Source organism: Lissotriton vulgaris, chromosome 10 (assembly GCF_964263255.1).
Source record: "Lissotriton vulgaris chromosome 10, aLisVul1.2, whole genome shotgun sequence".
Taxonomy (NCBI): domain Eukaryota; kingdom Metazoa; phylum Chordata; class Amphibia; order Caudata; family Salamandridae; genus Lissotriton; species Lissotriton vulgaris.
Window position 1 is genome coordinate 712,409,138 of NC_141698.1, and position 12,640 is coordinate 712,421,777.

The 12,640-nt window shown below is 44.0% G+C and overlaps 1 pseudogene; it reads left to right on the plus strand.

The window, feature by feature from the left end:
* The first annotated feature begins 8,243 nt into the window (after nucleotides 1-8,243).
* LOC147688703 (uncharacterized) lies at nucleotides 8,244-9,992 on the plus strand (annotated as a pseudogene).
* The last annotated feature ends 2,648 nt before the right edge of the window (nucleotides 9,993-12,640 follow it).

The window sequence follows — 12,640 nt, forward strand, 5'->3', positions numbered from 1 at the left end:
AGAGACAGTTCTCGGTTTGGTCTCAGGGAGTGTGGCAAAAGATCCTTTGTAGCCAGCTGGGAGCCTTAGGGAACACATATTCGGTCCGATTTTGTGATTATTTCATTGGGAGTGTAAAGCCTCACTAGTAGCGTTAGGTTGTATACAGGTGAGAGAGCGCACATCAAGTAAAATGTAGAGGTGCACCATATTTACAAGCACGTTGCACCAGTCTAGTTAAAGGAACATATAAGAGTGTCGAATTTATAGAGTGCATACATATAAGAGTGTTTAATTAATACAGAGTGCATATATCAGTATGAAAAGCTAATGTAGGAGTGTTTAGAGATGTTAGAATGATATTAAATTCCATGTTATGTGGCTGTTGCAGAGGAGAATGTAATGCTGCTAAACGTAGAAATGTGTAGGCCTCATGGCAGTTCACTGAGAAAGAATACGTGCCTTTACAATTTCACATGATATGGATTACTGTTGTCATAATTCAAAGTATTATTGATCATAGAACTGAAAATATACGTTTTATAGAAGTGTTCCCTATAACCAGTTGTGTGTAATAAGTTAGAATACTGTTTAGGCTGAGAAATAAAGTTCATAGTGTGCATAGGCCCGTTTCATGTGATTCTAGTAGGCCTGAAGAGATAAGGTTGTTTCTTTTGATCTGCATGTGCTAGTTAGAATCAGGTCGTGTTAAACATAAATCGTGGACAATGCTCGAAGGTTTACGACTTGTGAGATAAGCTGGAGGCCGGAATTTGGGGCCCACTTCATGGGTGTCTGTTTGCAAGTGCAAGGGGGTTCCAATCAAGAGAGTGATGAATAGAGCTCTGTTCTGGGAGACAGGCACAGGCCTGGAGGAGGGTTCAGGAATTTCCTGGGGGGTACCGTCTTGCCGGAGAAGAGCCTGAGAAGCAAGGTCAACGCTAACGAAGGAGCCCAGAGGAGTATCAGCATGGAAAAAGCCAGAACCGACACCACGTGAGGGGTGTACGTGAGGGGCGTCTCTGAGGGGCGTTTCTACTGTAATTGTGATTTTATATTAGGGACAGCACCCCTGGGTGGAGGTAGAGCAGATGGCCTGAGGAACCTAAGAGAGCGGATGGGTAGGCAGATAGCGCATAACTGCGATGCACAGATTTACAACAAAGACTAAGGGAAAGTGAGTGATCTTCTTTGGAAGTCACCACGGCTGACACCTTTTTAGGTTAAGATCTTGCTAAGTAGGGATGTCACTTAGTCTAGTGTAGGGACAGTCTAATTTGGATTTTCCTTCCCTTTTGTAAATGTCACACAAGTTACAACTTGTGTCTATTCTTGCAACCTTGATGATTTTTGAATTTGTTTTGGTGATATTCTTCTGTCGCCTAAGAGCATTTAGAGAATTCATGTTTGTACTAATGCCAGTTTATCTTTTGAACCTTATATTGAGATGTTTGTATCTCCAGTTATCTTTGGCTTTAAAATAAAACTTTTAAAGCTTATTCGTAGTAAGTGGTTCTTCAGAGTTGTGCAAGTCTTAAACTGATTAACCTAGTAGTGGATTGCTTTTTACTCTATGACAGGTAACAAAGGTTCAGTCGACCTGAGTCGGGATCTAGATCTATAGTGATCTGATAAGAGATCAAAAATCCCGCCGTAACAGTTGGTAGCAGAGTAGGATGGTTACCTTCTAGAGGAAGGTGATCTAGACTAGGTTAAGATTACCCCGAGGCCCCTAGAGATTCGAGAGATGAGCAGCAGAAGAATCGCCTGCCGAAGAAAGTGCTGACGCTGCGAGAGAAAAGCAGCAGAGTCGGACGAGAGTGAGTATAATGAGGGTCATGCGTTGTCAGATTGCGGTGTTTTGCGGGATCGCGGGAACATGGGGAGCCGCGAAGGGTCTTGCCATGCGTCGAGCGATCATGGACAGCAGGGGAATTGCGAAAGTATGGGGAATAATGGAGTGTCTTACCATGCACCTAGAGAAACCAGGAAGAATGGGAAATGTGGGACTACGGGGAGTAGAGAAGTGTTTCACCATACACCAAGGGAGGATAGAACTGCATGGGACCTGGAGAGATGGGAGCATGGGAGGACTCCCCATAACACGCCTGAGCCCAGACGTAGGACTCAGAGCTGTGATGGGAGAGACGTAAATGGGCTCTCTAGAGACAGCACACTAAAAGCTGTGATAAAGGCAAAAAGGCTCGATGTGACCAGTTTAAAATCTGACCTGGACGAGATAATAGATGGTGCGTTGCCTTTAGAAAGGATTGACATGTACGAGCAAGATGAGCTGCTGTTTATAGCAAAGGATATTACTCGAAAGGCAAGAGCAACTCACGAGAAATTGTCTGATCTGGCAGACAAGTATATGGTAGACTTGTCGAGAACAAAGGCATTACAGGGTAACCATAGGCTGCATTATTCAGATCAGGACCTGGATGAGAGGAGGACAACTGGATTAAAAACACACATAAGGGAACTGATCACAGGAATAAGAGCATGGAGAGATCTAGATAAATGGGAAGAAAGGTGGTCCAAGAAAGGGACTGTCAGGCGGAGCGCGATTGTGATGTCCCCGGAGGGAGGGCCACTGCGGATGGAGGCATTTCCTTTGCGAGAAATAGCGAATGGGAATTATGTACATGTGCCCTGGAGTAGGGGAGATTTGGCTGCGTTTACCAACTCATTTCCGAAGTTAAGAGAGAATCCTGTAGAATGGTACAAACAGGTAGAGAGGTTTGTCAAGATTTCAAAAGTACTGTGGATTGATTTGAACACTTTATTCGACATTGTGGTCCCAGGAGACTTGTGGACAGCATGCAAAGTTAGTGTCGAATGGCCCACAGCAGAACCAAAAAGAGATGCTCGTACTAATGGACCGTCAGAAAGAGTAATGATAAAATATGAAAGGGTGATGACATGGCTGAAAGAGAAGGTGCCACCGCAAGATATAGATAGGGTGAAAATAGACCGAACTAGACAGGAACCCAAGGAGACAGTCCATGAATTTTATGAGCGATTGCTGAAAACGTTCAAACAATACAGTGGATTAGATGTAATGGATCCCAAAGACATAGGACAGTTTGTATCGAAGTTCGTTTTGGGGTTGAGACCTGATATTTGTTTGATGATTCAGCAACACTTAATTTGCTGGCAAAACAAACCATTGGATGAAATTTTGAGATACGCAAGGTATTGCAGCGATGAAATAGATTCCAAAGCAAAGAAACTTAAGGAGAAGTTGATGATGGTTCAGATGCAGTCGGCTGGAAAGGGTGGACAGCAGCAACAGGGAACAGGGACGATGGGAAGGAGATCAAATAGTCAGAATAGAGACAACGAGGAAAATCCGAGACCTAGAATAGACTTTGCTACATTGAAAAAGACGACAAAGTGTCACCAGTGTCACCAGGTGGGACATTGGAAACGCGAGTGTCCCTATAACCCTGAAAACGGAGAACTGGAAGTAGAGGAGGAGGAAGTTCAGACCGTTCCAGTCCAAGGGGTGACAGTACCAAAGGGTAAGGTGGCCAAAGGGGGGACTTTGGCTCCTCGAGCTCAGTTCCCGCAACCACCAAAGATTACGACAGGGGGCAAGACCTATAGACAAATGCCTCTTTTAATAGGAGGAGAAGAGGGTTACTACATTGATCCACTAACTGGACGGCGTGTGAGTAGAGAGGAGGACTGTACCCTCAGGGCAGTTCTAGAGGTGGACCAAAGAGGACCGTTTGTTGAGGCTGAGGTGGCGGGGTGTCCTACGACATTCTTAGTAGATACCGGAGCTACTCGATCAACTTTGAGATCAGCCGTGGTTCCGGATCTGCCAATGTCGGGGGAAACAATTCAAGTGGTAGGAGTCGCAAATAGGAGAATGACTAACCCTTTGACGGAACCAGTGCTAGTGAGAATAGGAAACTACAGCGATGAACATCAGTTTGTAGTATGTTATTCGAGCCCTGTGTGTCTGTTAGGAAGAGACTTATTGTGCAAACTAAATTGCACAATATACTGCACGCCTCAGGGAGTAGAGGTACAGACTAACGACGATGATGCCACCTTTAAAGTTGCAAATTCAAGAGTATGCGTAGAACTGTATCCTACCCTGACGGTGGAAGAGCTCCCTTGGGACTTAAGAGATACTGTGTCATCTGAAGTATGGGATTTCACTGGAGAAGAGATAGGATTGATTAAAGGAGTAGAACCAGTGAAAATCATGATAAAACCAAATGTTGAATATCCAAGAACGCCTCAATACAAATTGACCCCGGAAACGATTGCAGGAATAAAACCCGTGATCGACTCCATGATTAAGCAGGGAATACTGAAGGAAATCGTGGGTAGTCCATGCAACTCCCCGATTATGGGTTTGCAGAAACCTAGCGGGAAATTTAGAATAGTACAGGATCTCCGAAGGGTTAATAACATAGTTGTTTCATGTTGTCCAGTGGTACCGAATCCATCAGTGGTATTGTTTCAGATACCATTCCAAGCTGAGTGGTTCACAGTGATAGATCTTTGTCAGGCTTTCTTTTCAATTCCATTAGATGAGGAGAGCCAGTTTCTTTTTGCATTTAAGCTGGAAAATCGTGTCCTAACATGGTGTCGTATCCCACAGGGGTATACAGAAAGCCCATCGATTTTCAACCAGCTGCTGAAGAAAAATCTTGAAAGTCTAGTACTACCACAGAACTCGGTTCTAGTTCAGTACATAGACGACCTACTTGTTGCGTCAGGAACAGAAGAAGCTTGTAAGATAGACACCATCGCCTTGCTGAACCATTTAGCTGAAAATGGACATAAGGTGTCTCCGAGCAAATTGCAGTACTGTCTGACAGAAGTACAGTACTTGGGTCACCGAATTGAAAAAGGAAAGCGGAAGGTGTCACCAGACAGGATAGAGGCGATCATGAAGATGAATTCGCCTACGACACAAAGAGAGGTCAGGATGTTCCTAGGAGTGGTTGGTTATTGCCGACAGTGGATAGCTAACCTTTCCCTGAAAGCAAAACCCTTACAAAAACTGACGCACAAGGAGGTGAGCGATCCGGTACCATGGGACAAGGATTGTTTGATGTCGTTCCTACAGCTGAGAGAGGACTTGTGCCGTGCTCCAGCTTTGGGAATGCCTGATTACGAAAAAACATTTTTACTCTACTGTTGCGAAAGAGAAGGTTGTGCTTTGTCAGTCCTAGCACAAATTCATGGAAATGCCCGTAGACCAGTTGCATATTTTACGGCTACTTTAGACCCAGTAGCCGCAGCGTTGCCCGGGTGTCTCAAATCCGTTGCTGCAACGGGTGTCAGCATTGAAAGGTGTGAAAGCATTGTGATGGGACACCAATTAGTGGTGTATGTACCTCATTCTGTAGAACTGTTAATGACCAGGACCAAGACACAGCACTTGACCAATAATAGGCTCACGCGCTACGAGCAAGTTATTCTTGCTGCGGAGAACGTGACCCTTAAGAGGTGCTCTGTTTTGAATCCTGCCACTTTGATGCCACTTCCTAATGATATAGAAGACGAGGAATGTGAAGATCACGATTGCCTTGATGTGACTGAACTATGCACCAAGCCAAGACCAGATATTGTGGATGAGCCGTTGACTGACCCTGATGAAATTTTCTTTGTTGATGGCTCATGTGTAAGAGACGATACTGGTCAGTTGAGAGCAGCGTATGCAGTTTGCACCATTACTGGAGTTGTGGAAGCCGCTTGCCTGGAAGGAGTACACTCCGCTCAGGTAGCCGAAATCATTGCATTGACACGTGCCTGTTTAGCAGGTAGCAAAATTCGAGTCACCATTTACACAGATAGCCAATATGGTTTCGGTGTAGTTCATGACTTTGGGCAATTGTGGTCTCAGAGAGGTTACATAACTTCTTCAGGTTCGCCTATTCGAAATGGGGAGTTTGTGCGACTATTGTTAGAAGCGTTACAAGGTCCGGCAGCAATTGCCATTGTTAAATGTGCAGCACACACCAAAGGTACAGATTTTGTGTCCCAAGGAAATCGTTATGCCGACGAGGTTGCTCGCAACTGTGCGGAGCAAGGATACTCTTTCACGGAAGTGGAAGTGGGTGGGACTCAGTAAAAGACAGAGTTAAACATGATGCTAGAAACAGTTGATACTTGGGATGATTTAAAAGACATGCAAGAGAACACATCAGATTTTGAAAAAAAGACATGGGAAACTGCAGGTTGTGTAAAAAGTGAAATGGATTTGTGGATTTCAGCAGATGGAAGGGCAGTATTACCAAATGAGTTAGTGAGTCCAATGGCACGGCAGATACATGGTCCAGTACATTTAGGAAGAGATGCCATGCTGCGGGTATTTAGGCAGACTTGGTATAACCCAAAGTTCAGAGTAGCCGCAGAAGCAGTGTGTCAAAGGTGTGTAACATGTCAGCAATTGAACGTAGGGAAAAGGACACCAGTTACATTGAGTCACATTGGAAGGTCTGGTGGGCCTTTCAACCGAATGCAATTAGACTTTATTGAGATGCCAAAAAGCAACCGCCTCAGGTATGTTCTGGTGGTTGTATGCATATTTTCCAGATGGGTCGAGGCATACCCTACATGCAGGTGCGATACACTCACAGTAGCAAAGTTGTTGCTTAGAGAGTTAATACCACGCTTCGGGGTGCCGACCTCTTTGGAATCAGACAGAGGGACACATTTCAACAGTGAAGTTGTGAAGATACTTTGCTCTGCATTAAATATTGATCAGAAGTTGCACTGTAGCTATCGACCAGAGGCTTCGGGGATCGTGGAGCAGATAAATGGAACTATAAAATCCCGAATGGCCAAAGTGTGTTCATCGACGTCCTTAAGCTGGCCTGATGCCCTGCCCTTGGTACTCATGAGTATGCGTAGCACACCAGACAGGAGAACAGGCCTCTCCCCACACGAGGTTCTAATGGGGAGGGCAATGAGACTTCCATCTGTTCCAACTACAGCTTTGTTGAATATCACAGATGATCTGATCCTGGATTATTGCAAGGGACTTTCTGATGTCATTCATTCTGTGTCTCTTAAGGTGCAGGCTGCTGAAATTCCATCTTCCAGAGACCTATGTCACGACCTGTGCCCTGGTGACTGGGTGCTGGTGAAGAAGCACGTCCGGAAGAACTGCCTAGACGTGCGCTGGAAGGGACCCTACCAGATAATTCTGACAACGAATACTGCCGTGAAGTGTGGGGGGCTGCCAAATTGGATTCACGCCTCCCATACTCGAAGAGTTCCAGCACCCCAGGAAGAAACAGCTCCTCTCACAGATGAAAATCCAGCTGTGGACGGCGAACCACTAGAGGGGATCAGTCAAGCTGTGGGGGTGTCGGAGGAAGCTGGGAGTGCTTCAGATCAAGCGGAAGAAAGACAGGACGACAGTGAAACTGAAGTTGCCACAGAAGGAGAAAGTTGCTGTGAATACGGCTCAGACACTGATCAAGCCAAACGTGATCAAGAACCGAGTGTGAGGACAAGAAATAGGAGAACAAGGCGTGGAGAAGCTAGTTGGCCTGAAAGGAAGAAGAGGCTGAGCTTGAAGCCAACTCCAGAGAGAACTCTTGCTCCTATATCTGAAGACTCAGATCTGGACGAAGGTGCACAGTATCAAGAACAGGAGGGTCCAAGAAGATCAAGGAGGGTGCGAGTGCCCTGCAGAAGATACGCCACTCCTGAGTGGACCGACCTAGCAGCAGATGTCTAGTGCACGGAGATCCGGGAGGGTGAGGGAAGTGACAGTGACCAGTACTGACCCAATCATAACATTGGAAGTGGTGTTGTTGGTACCTGGACTTGAGATCGAAGGGTTGCTGACACTCACTGTCCCCAATCCTCCTTATCTGAGCAGAATAAGAGAACTGGTTTTAAACAGAGTAGAATTTCTGACTTTTGGTCCAACGATACCAGCACTCGAGGAGATCATTCTTCGCGTAGAAATTTTAGAATACGTGATTAGAGCCGCTGAAACACGCATGATTACAGACTGCTAAAGACTTTGTAAATAAACAGATTGAGAGATAACCTAGCGCCAAGTAGAAGAAGAAGAAATTTAGGGACTTTTCCATTTAGTGGACGGAGAAGGGCTAGGGTTGTCTGTTGCTATAATTCAAAAGACTGATCTTGCACAAGGGATTATCAGCTTCCAGGTGTGGTTCGAAAAGACCGAATAAGCAAAGAAAACACTGTTGAAGGAGCAAAGAAAAGAGACTTTGTGTTGTGGCAGAAAAATAGAACTACACTGTCTTGAGATCATGGAGGCCGGCAACCCGAACCGCAAGGCAAAATGCATAGTAGGCACACTTTTAGTGGGAGTAATTTTTCTTATAGTTTTAGTAGTTACTGTATCATATATAGTGGGACATGAAAATGAAGAGAAAGCAACAAAAGAAGCAAAGGTTGTAGTGACACCGAGACCTACTACTGCTGGTCAAAAGGGGGACAATACAGAGAAAGAGAAAGCGCTGCTAGCAGCAGAAGCTCGTAGGTTGCACGTAGATGAATCACAAGGAAATTTCAAATCAAATGCATATGCTAAATTACTTTATGAATACGTTGATGCTATGGATGCAAAGGATTGCTATGTCTGCATGCAATTGCCAGCTTCTGTAGACGAAGGTATTAGGTACCATCATCTTCCATTGACTTATGGAATCACATGTAGTTTGTTGCTTAGTATATTTTATGGACGCAATAGCTTTGAGTATTATTTTTCAAACTTTGACGCTGTTTTACCAGAGGTCCCGGCCTACAAGCACATGAACAAGTGGGATTACTATAAGAGTGAAGATTGATTAAGGAAATTTTTCATTCCTTGGAGAACGCTGGATACTTTATATGCCCGAAGAAATAATTTGACTTGTAAAGTGTCAGAAATTGAGAAAAAGTTTATAGGGCAGGTGGATGATCGATATAGGAGGCAGAAGATCCTAAAGGCTTCGGGCCAATGGAAAACAGATTGGACCGAGGAGGAAAAGTCACACAAAAGGAAGGGTAGTAATGGTCCAATAGCTTTAGATCAAGTGCAAAGAGGGAAACTGTGTATATACAGGGGTAAAACCTACTATGAGAATGTGTTTGTGGGAGAAGTAAGTTGTGAACATGCTTTCTAAATAGAATACTATACAAAGGATTTCTTGAAAGGAATGCAGGTGATCCCGAATGTATATTTTGTCTGTGGAAGAAATGCATATGTGAAACTACCGGATAATTGGTACGGATCATGTTATTTAGCAATTGTCTTCCCCAAAATATACCATAATAAGGATCTAGAAATCATAGAGGGAGGAAAACAAGCCAGAGGGAGAAGGGATGTCAGCAATGATGAGGTAATTGGAGACGTATTTGGTGCTATGTTCCCTCTTTTAGGGTTAATACTGAATGACGTCAAGATTAGGAGATTGGCAACAGTTGTAGATAGGTTGTCTGCCAGTACTGCTAGATCACTAATGCTGGTGGAGGGAGAGATGCAATCGATAAGGGCAATGGTTCTCCAGAACCGACTTGCTCTAGACGTTCTGTTAGCCAAAGAGGGAGGAGTCTGTAAGGCTTTGAAGGTCCAGGAATGTTGCACTTACATTCCAGACAATTCAAAACCTCTTGAAAAATATAAACAGAACATCACTGAAATTCATCATGAGAGTGAGGATCTAACACAGGTGAATGTGTGGGAAAAAGTGGGTCATGGAATGGGTAAAGTTGGAGGTTGGTTTGCCAACCTAGAGAAGGGTTTCATTTGGTACATACTGAAACCTATCATCATAATAGTGATTTGCGTAATCACATTGTGGGGGTTGGTGCGGCTGTATCAATGGTATAGATCAAATAGGTTGCAAAGATCCATGAGAGAGCAGGAGCAGAGGTTAGCTGCGATGCAGGATAACCAGTACAGGAGTCTGAGGGCTCTAGAGATGATGAAGCGAGGGAGCACTGCAACGAGTTCTGTTTGATTCAATTCATACCCTCAGGGATGGTGTTGTGATGGTGATGACCTCTAAAGGTCATCAAAGGGGGGAACTGAGAGAGCGCACATCAAGTAAAATGTAGAGGTGCACCATATTTACAAGCACGTTGCACCAGTCTAGTTAAAGGAACATATAAGAGTGTCGAATTTATAGAGTGCATACATATAAGAGTGTTTAATTAATACAGAGTGCATATATCAGTATGAAAAGCTAATGTAGGAGTGTTTAGAGATGTTAGAATGATATTAAATTCCATGTTATGTGGCTGTTGCAGAGGAGAATGTAATGCTGCTAAACGTAGAAATGTGTAGGCCTCATGGCAGTTCACTGAGAAAGAATACGTGCCTTTACAATTTCACATGATATGGATTACTGTTGTCATAATTCAAAGTATTATTGATCATAGAACTGAAAATATACGTTTTATAGAAGTGTTCCCTATAACCAGTTGTGTGTAATAAGTTAGAATACTGTTTAGGCTGAGAAATAAAGTTCATAGTGTGCACAGGCCCGTTTCATGTAATTCTAGTAGGCCTGAAGAGATAAGGTCGTTTCTTTTGATCTGCATGTGCTAGTTAGAATCAGGTCGTGTTAAGCATAAATCGTGGACCATGCTCGAAGGTTTACGACTTGTGAGATAAGCTGGATGCCGGAATTTGGGGCCCACTTCATGGGTGTCTGTTTGCAGGTGCGAGGGGGTTCCAATCAAGAGAGTGATGAATAGAGCTCTGTTCTGGGAGACAGGCACAGGCCTGGAGGAGGGTTCAGGAATTTCCTGGGGGGTACCGTCTTGCCGGAGAAGAGCCTGAGAAGCAAGGTCAACGCTAACGAAGGAGCCCAGAGGAGTATCAGCATGGAAAAAGCCAGAACTGACACCACGTGAGGGGTGTACGTGAGGGGCATCTCTGAGGGGCGTTTCTACTGTAATTGTGATTTTGTATTGGGGACAGCACCCCTGGGTGGAGGTAGAGCAGATGGCCTGAGGAACCTAAGAGAGCGGATGGGTAGGCAGATAGCGCATAACTGCGATGCACAGATTTACAACAAAGACTAAGGGAAAGTGATTGATCTTCTTTGGAAGTCACCACGGCTGACACCTTTTTAGGTTAATATCTTGCTAAGTAGGGATGTCACTTAGTCTAGTGTAGGGACAGTCTAATTTGGATTTTCCTTCCCTTTTGTAAATGTCACACAAGTTACAACTTGTGTCTATTCTTGCAACCTTGATGATTTTTGAATTAGTTTTGGTGATATTCTTCTGTCGCCTAAGAGCATTTAGAGAATTCATGTTTGTACTAATGCCAGTGTATCTTTTGAACCTTATATTGAGATGTTTGTATCTCCAGTTATCTTTGGCTTTAAAATAAAACTTTTAAAACTTATTCGTAGTAAGTGGTTCTTCAGAGTTGTGCAAGTCTTAAACTGATTAACCTAGTAGTGGATTGCTTTTTACTCTATGACAGGTAACAAAGGTTCAGTCGACCTGAGTCGGGATCTAGCTCTATAGTGATCTGATAAGAGATCAAAAATCCCGCCGTAACACAGGGCAGAGGGACTCGTAATATTTAACAAACCTCACCTAAGAGAAAAAATGGAGTTAGTATCTCTTCGTCTTGATAGGGAGTATACAGCTTAAGTATATCAAAGCCGAGTCCAACGTGAGAGGGAAATCGGTTATATCTATCCATTAGGCATGAATACATATATATACACATAAAAACATGATTGTTGTGCATTATTACTGTATTATATGTTAGTCACAATGCGTCACCACCTGTGTTATGGAAACTGTCATTCAGGGTTAATCAAAGCCATCTGGGCAAATGTGGCCTCCAGTTCATTTAATCCATTCTGGACGGAGTCAAAGGACTGCATCCATTTGCATTCTCTTAGATTCAGGATGGAGTTCAGATCTCCCCCCGTGGTCCCAGTGTAATTTTCTCAATGACTACCCACTTCAGCGATTCAGGTGTGTGAGTATTAGCTAGAAAATGTTCTACCAAAGGAGCCCCTGCCGTTTGGCATCTTATTCTACTGCAATGTTGCAAAGCACGGTTCTTGATTTTTTGCTTAGTTTGACCTATGTAGATGGATCCACAAGGGCAAAAAATAGCGTAGATGACTCCATGACTGTTGCAGTTTGTGAATGATTTCAGGGTGATTGTCAAGTTATTGTGCGTGATTGTTTTCGTTTCTAGGCACAATGTACACACTTTGCAGTTGCTGCATTTATAGTTTCCAAGTGTGATAGGTAAATTTCACATTGTTTGAATGGTGGGAACCGGTGAGCTGTCCAGCATAGAACGCACTACGTAATCTCTGACGCTTTTAGCTTTTTTTAAAGCGTGCATGGGCGGATTAGGCATTTCAATTGCATCTGATACGATATTCCAATGTTTATTGACTATCTTGCGTATTGCATTACTCTTGCTGCAGTAGGTGGTGACACAGATCACCCTGTCTTCTTGAGATTGTCGATTTTTAGGTACAAGCAAGGTTTCTCTGTTGCTAAACCACGCCCTCTTCCGTGCCCTTTTTAAGAGCCTTTTGGGGTAGCCTCTTTCCAACAGGCGGGAAATGAGTTCATCCGATTCCGTAAAATAATCCTCCTTCCAGGTACAGTTCCTCCGGATACGGAGGAACTGACCAAAGGGTAAGTTGTCACGTAAGGCCCGAGTGTGGTGACT